Raw genomic sequence first — 8352 nt, forward strand, 5'->3', positions numbered from 1 at the left:
TTCTCATCTGAAGGCTTCACTGGGTGCAAGTCTGCTTCCAAGCTCATTCAGATTGTTGGAGTAACCCATTTTCTTAAGGGTGTATGACTGAAGTCCTAGTGTTTTACCAGCTGGAGACTAGAGGCTACCCTCAGGTCATGGAAGATGCTGACAATTCCTTGCCACAGGGGCACCTTTAACATGGCTGCTTATTTTATCAAGCCTATGAGGAAAATCCATGACCTCAGGGAGGGCTCAATCCCTCCTTTAAGGATTGTCACCTGATCAAGTCAGGTGTGCTTAGAATAATCTCCCTCTTGATTACCTAAAAATTAACCTATTGGGACCTTAAGTGCCATTTCCAAAATTGCTTCACCTTTGCCATATGCTATTGGCTAGAAGCAATAGCTTCCTGCCCACACACCAGGGGAGAGGATTGTACAGGGCATGAACACCAAGGGGCAGGAATCATGGGAGCCACCTTAGGGTCTGTCCCCATGCCCACCAAGGCTCTTCCCTGAGCTACAGACCCAACAGATCACATATCACATATTCCTCTGGATAGATGAAACAGTATAATTTGAAATACCGACTTGAAAGGTTTTCAGGACCCACAGCCCTAATGTGAGTCATTAAAGGCCATATGGGAAATCTTCAGCCTTCTCTGCCCTGGCCCAGGTCCCTTCTCTAGATATATTTCTGTATTAACATGCCAAGTTGCTCCGGGGATGGAAACTCCAATAATTATGATGTACTGACCTGTGCAGGTCAGGATTTTATTAGTGCTAAGTCCATAGGTGAGCTTCTTGTGACAATGGGACTTTTTTTCATTGCACTCATTTTAGTCAAGTTATGACTTCAGGATCAGGTTATATAGAATAATTCAACTAGCAGATGAATTATTAAATATGCTGAACTTTAACCAGCATAACCACACCTTTCTCAAGTATTTATGGGGCAGGAAAATGAGGTCGGCTCAAGTCACTTGCTCCTAAGTTATTCATCTGGAAGCAGAGCCCATGCATTCAAGTTCAACTCCCCAGCATGCACCATTTGGAACTCCTCGCCAGAGTACCCTGAAAGGATGCTATTCCCTCCATGTGGGCTCCAGCAAAGATAAGTATGGAACAGGACTCATTTCTTTCTAGATTCCATGACCCTTTAATCTCTTTATTTTCCAAAGCTGTATAAAGTTATATTGTTGAACAAGTGCTGGCAAAGATGTGGAGAAAAGCAAACCCTTGTACATTGTTGGTGGGAATGTAAATCAGTACAATCACTATGGAGAACAGTTTGGAGGTTCTCCAAAAAACTAAAAATAGAGCTACCATATAATCCAGCAATCCCATTGCTGGTTATATACCCAAGAGATCCGCACTCTCATGTTTGTTGCAGCTCTGTTCACATTAGCCAAGATTTGGAAGTAACGCAAGTGTTCATCAACAGATGAAAGGATAAAAAAAAATGTGATGCTTATACACAATGGTGTACTATTCAGCCATAAAAAAGAATGAGATCCTGTCATTTGCAACAACACGAACAGAACTGAAGATCGTTATGTTAAGTGAAATAAGTCAGGCACAGAAAGACAAACATCACATATTCTCACTTTTTTGTGGAATCTAAAAATCAAAACGATTTAACTCATGGAGATAGAGAGTAGAAGGATGATTACCAGAGGCTGGGAAGGGTAGTGGGGGGGCCTGAGAGGGATGTGGGAGTGGTAAATGGGTACAAAAGAATAGAAAGAATGAACAAGACCTACTATTTGATAACACAACAGGACGACTATAGTCAATAACAATTTTATTGTACTTTTAAAAATAACTAAAAGAGATAATTGGATTGTTTGTAACTCAAAGGATAAATGCTTGAGGGGCTGGATACCCCATTCTCCATGATGTGATTATTCTGCATTGCATGCCTGTATCATAACATCTCATGTACCCCATGAATATATACACCTACTATGTACCCATAGAAATTAAAAAATAAAAACATTTTTAAAAGCTATATTGTTGAATCAGACTTACTGAAATACTCCTTCTTTAGTACTCCCTGGATTTCTGAGAAAGGTGCAACAAGGCAAACACACACATACAGGTGCATATAACGTAAATAAATGTAGCATATCACATCACCCAGAAATACATACAGGGACCAGATGTGGCTTTCCTGCCTCCAGGCTACCTTTGCCTACAACTCCTACGAATCCAGTCTCCAGTTTGTTGTCAGTATGATTATAATGACATTAATAATAATAATAGCTAATGTTTATTTAGGCATAATGTGCCAGGTATTGTGCTAAATCATCTTCATGCACAATTATTGCATCTATTTCTTAGAACAACTGATGCGAAATTACTACTATCTTCCCAATTTTTAAGAAAGGAAACCGAGGTTAAAGACTCCAAAGAACTTGCCCAAAATCATGGATGCTAGTCAGAATCAAGATTCAAACACATGAATTGCAATTTTATTCAATAGTTCTTAGCCACGTAGCTAGTATGACTGTTTCTAGTCAGAGAAATGCTAGCATATTTTTTAATTAATTTCCACCAAAGAACTTACAACAAAAAGTAACCATCTTCTATCCCAAACTTCCACCCTCAGTTCCAGTTCCGAGGGACAACCTGTTTCATCAGTTTCTGGGTTTAGATTTTCTACTGGTTTTCTCGTTAGTTCTAGATAATCTAAATTCTTGACTTACCAAATTTGGATGATATTATGGACTATCCCCTTGAAAGATAAAGAATTTACTTACTTATGTCACCCTCACCTTACCTTCTCCTCCCCTAACCTATGTTTGACAGGGGTATTATTAAGTTCTATTCATGGTTACTTATTTAGCTTTAAATGTTATAATTACATTTCTGCTTCTTGTTCAATAATCCTTAGACAGTCTCCTTGACTCCCCAACTATGTGAAATGAAGCTCTTTGCACCCCCAGTCTTGATTCCTCTCTACACCTCCCCAACTTCTTCATTTCCACCTTCAATCTTAGGCCTTCAGTACCTTTGCATTTACATCATTTACATTGTTATTTAAAATAATGTTCTCCATGGTGTTTAGAGATTAAACCTTTGTAAAGCACTGCAGACTGGAGAAACAGCATGGTGAACTGGTTTCTCAAAACCATAAAGTTATTCAGAGCTCTTCTAGAGCATGAAACAAAAAACCCTATGCATGGAAGGAAAGAAGAAAGATAGGGTTTACTGGGAATTCATTCTATCTTAAGTCAGTGGTCCATAAAGTGTAGCTCCTGAACCAACCGCATCAGCATCACCTAGAAACTTACTAGAAATGCAAATTCCTGGGCTCCACCCGACCTACTGAATCAGACACTCTGGGGGTACAGTACAGCAACCTGTGATTTAACAAGTCTTCCAGGTGATTCTAATGCACGCTCAAGTTTGAGCATCACTGTGTTAAATAATTAACAACTGTTTGTTAATTATTGTTAACAAATGTAAGGTACAATTTAACAATGACTCTTTGCTGCACTAAATCTTATCTTGTAAAGGAAACTACTTAAAACATGCACATGCATTTAAAACCTTGTAAAAATTGAAATCTGCACTGAGATGGTGATTGATATTTCCAAAAGGGATGACTATAGGTTGCATTCATTTTTAAGAGAGATCTCACCAGACTGAACTTTCCGTATCATGAAACATAAAGGAAAGAGGTTTCATAAGACAAAAGAAAGTAGACTGAGCGCAATTTGAATTGCATTTAACCTGGAGAAGTTCTTTATATGCCAGAGCAAGGCAATTTTCTACCCCATATTTGCCTAACAAAAGTTCAATGTGATTGCCTCACAGAGACCCTTTAATGATGATTCCTCCTTAAAGGGCAGGTTTGTTTTACTGTTTCTTCCTTGTCAAGTTAGGTACATTTTCATTTCTCTAGCCAAAATAAAGTCTTTTAGGCGTTGATTTAGGTTGGATCTACAATCAATTTTTTTTTTTTTTTTGAGACGGGGTCTCGCTTTGTCGCCCAGGCTGGAGTGCAGTGGCGCGATTTCGGTTCACTGCAAGCTCCGCCTCCCGAGTTCACGCCATTCTCCTGCCTCAGCCTCCCCAGTAGCTGGGCCTACAGGCGCCCGCCACCGCGCCCGGCTAATTGGATCTACAATTGTCAATTCAATAATCATCGTTTGTATTATAATTATTATTGTGCTAAGATTATTCCTTTTCTATACACCTTATGTCATGGCCGCCATGTCACTTAAAAGTGTTCACAAAAGCAAAATAAAATTGATCTCTGGCAGGGCACAGTGGGTCACTCCTGTAATCCCAGCACTTTGGGAGGCCGAGGCAGGTGGATCACCTGAGGTCAGAAGTTCAAGACCAGCCTGACCAACACAGAGAAACCCTGTCTCTACTAAAAATACAAAAAAATTAGCCGGGCGTGGTGGCTTATGCTTGTAGTTTCAGCTACTCGGGAGGCTGAGGCAGGAGAATTCCTTGAACCCGGGAGGCAGAGGTTGCAGTGAGCCGAGATCGCTCCACTGCACTCCAGCCTAAGCAACAAGAGCAAAACTCCATCTCAAAAAAAAAAAAAAGAAGAAGAAGAAGAAAAAGAAAAGAAAAAAAAAAAGGATGCTCTTACCCTAAAGATGAGGCCTGGGCTTCTCCATTGCACCGTGTTCTCAAAAAAGCAGCACTTCTTATATGGTGACCGGCTTCTAAGACAGAAAGAAAACCAGGCAGAAGCTGCAAGGCTTCTCATGACGTAGACTAGAAAGTCACCCAGTGACTTTCTATTAGTCAGCTGAGTCACCAGACCAGACTCAAGAACAGGAGAACTTGATTCCACCTCCCGATTGGAAGACTGATTTAAAAAAGCTGCAACCATCTTTAACTGGTCACAGGTGCTTCCACGAAAGCCTCAACTTGATCCAGCATCTCAATTGTATTATCTATTTCACGAAATCAGCTCTTCTTAGAGGAGTCCCTCCCTGCCAGAGCCTTTTGACTTCCTTTTTCATCATGAACCTGTTTCTATCTGCATGAGAAGTCCATCCTAGGACTTCCCTCTCCAGCTTTCTTAGGACAGACCCCATAGTTTCCTGTATCCAATATCGCCTAGGGAAATTTTCTCAAAAAGATTATGTAGAATGTAACTTTGTTAAACTCTTGCATGTCTGAAAATACCTTTACTTTGCTCATATGCTTAATTGATAATTTGGCTGCATATGGGATTCCAGGTTCAAAACTGTATGCCTTGAAAACCAAGATGTCATTGCTCCCTTACCTTTTTGCATTAATTTGCTAAGTTTGTTTGTTTGTTTGTTTGAGACAGAATCTCTCTCTGTCACCCAGGCTGGAGTGCAATGGCTTGTTCTTGGCTCACTGCAACCCCTGCCTTCTGGATTCAAGCAATTCTCCTGCCTCAGCCTCCTGAGGAGCTGGGATTACAGGCGCCTGCCACCACACCTGGCTAATTTTTTTTATTTTTTAGTAGAGAGGGGGTTTCACCATGTTGGCTTGGCTGGTCTCGAACTCCTGACCTCAAATGATCCACCTGCCTTGGCCTCCCAAAGTGCTGGGATTACAGGCATGAGCAACCTCGCCCGGCTGATTTGCTGTTTTTCTTGTTCCTTTAAAGGGCTATTTCTTTTTACCTAGGAGACATATTTCTTTCACTTACTTGCAGTCTCAATTTCACAAGGTTGTATCTAAGTCTGGAATTTTCTTTCATTCATTCTGCTTGGAATTTAGTGGATCTTTTTCTTCTGAGAGCTTATGTCTTTCTTCAATCTAGAATGTTTTCCTTCTATTGTTTTTTTCCTCTCCGTTTTCTCTATACCCATTATCTAGTGTGCACTGAATGGAGCAAACCACTAGTCACATTTTCACAGGTATTCACAGGTATTTGTTCAGAGATATTAGCTACATTGTTTTCATAAAATCCTCTTTAGTGCACAGGGAGCACTGGTTTGACATTTTTATGATTTATTATGGGGCCGGTGGAATACGTGCAAGTGCTCTGCTCATGATCTAAGTGTCCCAGTGCATCATCGGTAAACTTTGTCCACCGTTTCCCTCGTAAAACACAAAGCCTTAGTATGGAAACAATAGCAATAATAAACCATGAGGTTAATGATTGGTAGGTTTTTTTTTTTGTTTTTTTTTTTTGAGACAGTCTTACTGTCTCCCAGGCTGGAGTGCAGTGGCAGGATCTTGATTCACTGCAACCTCCACCTCCTGGGTTCAAGTGATTCTCATGCCTAAGCCTCCCAAGTAGCTGGGATTACAGGCATTTACCACCACACCCGGCTAATGTTTGTATTTTTAGTACAGATGGGGTTTCACCATATTGGTCAGGCTGGTCTTGAACTCCTGACCTTAAGTGATCCACCTACCTCAGCCTCCCAAAGTGCTGGGATTACAGGCATGTGCCACCATGCCTGGCCTGATTATTTTCATACTAAGGTTTTATTTAAAAGTCCTTCCTCAGGCCGGGCACAGTGGCTCACGCCTGTAACCCCAACCTTTTGGGAGGCCGAAGTGGGCGGATCACCAGGTCAAGAGATGGAGACCATCCTGGACAACACGGTGAAACCCTGTCTCTACTAAAAATACAAAAATTAGCTGGGCGCAGTGGCACGTGCCTGTAATCCCAGCTATTCAGGAGGCAGGAGAATCACTTGAACCAGGGAGTTAGAGGTTGCAGTGAGCCGAGATTGTGCCACTGCACTCCAGCCTGGCGACAGAGCAAGACTCTGTCGCAAAAAAAAAAAAAAAAAAAAATCCTTCCTCAGTTCTTTATGACAAATGGATTCCCTCATATTCTTTTCTATTTACTTTATAGTTTGACCATTCATATTTAGGTCTTTAATCTATCTGAAATATACTTTTTTATATGAAGTTAGTTAAGAATTCACTTTTATTTTTCTTCATAGTTGTAGACAATTCTTCACATCACAACTCTGGTCAGATCCTGCAGGACAAGCAGTACACATTGAGGTTTCAATGACAAATGGTGGCACATACTGGAGATGGTGATTTCTAAGTTCTACACATTTTGTCTCTGGTCCACTCAGAACTCTCCGGAACGAGTGCTCTTGGTCATGACACAGATGCTATTGGGGAAAGGCTGAGGTGCTCTCCACCAACTTATTATAGGGAGCAGGTCACAAGGATGAACTGAGGCAGAACATGGAGGATGTCACATGTTCTGCACAAAACTGTTGACGAATTCATGTGAGACACTAGCAAGAACTCACAGAGAAGGGCTGGGTGCAGTGGTTGACACCTGTAATCTCAGCACTCTGGGAGGCCAAGCCGAGAGGATTGCTTGAAGCCAGGAGTTCAAGACCAGCCTGGGAAACAGAGCAAGGCCCTGATAAAAACATTTAAAAAATAAAAATAAAAAAGGAACTCCCAGGGAAAACTAAGGGAAACATTAATGAGAAAAGAAAAAAAAAAACTCCTACATTACTAGCTGGGCACAAGGGCAGCTAAGCTATAGTTAATTACCATTAAGTTGATTCCTTTGATAACCACAAAGCCGACAGGATCAAGGGAAATAGAACAATATATGTCAATTGCATTCTGTAATGTGTGACAGAGTGAAAATACCATTTTATTTTCAGATTCATTAAATAAGAATTACATTTCTGTGACTAAATCGCAGTTTGAAAACAAAAAATTTTTATTTTTGGAATATGTCACCCATTCATGTTGTTATAAAGGATTGCTCTATATTTTAGAATTATTTTTCTATTATATAGTATTTATATTGCTAAAGGCAAATGGATATGAAATAAGACATTATAATTATAACATTTAATCATGTAAAAATATGACTAAACCACACTTGAAAGTATCTTAAATAAAATACCATGGTAGAAAAAATAACTAAATCCCAGAGGATATTTTTAGTCTGTCTTTGAGAGTACAGAGCAGAAGGTACAGTGGAGTTCACAAGTGCCTGAGGCAACATAGGAATCAGTAAGGATGAAAGGTATCATAATAATTCATGTTTAATACTTCTGGAAAATCTAATTACAGTTTTAAGTGACCATTTTCTAGTAAGACTGCTAAATTCCTTAGAAAGATTTTTACATCACTCATTGTGTGTAGCACACATTTCCCTCAAAATACATCAGAGTTCAGTCTCACGAAACTTAATTTTTCAGATTTAATTTGATGTAGGTGTACATTTCAGATGATTTCACAATCCTTTGGGTCATTTTATTAATCTGATCAACTGAATATGAAAACTATTAGAGATCAGCAGTACAGTTAATAAAACTATTTCCCCTACTACCCTGGGTCAAAATTACTTAATTTAAAATCTTATAAATCTACAGGAGATTCAGGGAGTAAACATCTTTTAATTTTTTTTAATCTTATAGAACTA

Source organism: Macaca fascicularis, chromosome X, assembly GCF_037993035.2.
Source record: "Macaca fascicularis isolate 582-1 chromosome X, T2T-MFA8v1.1".
Classification (NCBI taxonomy): Eukaryota; Metazoa; Chordata; class Mammalia; order Primates; family Cercopithecidae; genus Macaca; species Macaca fascicularis.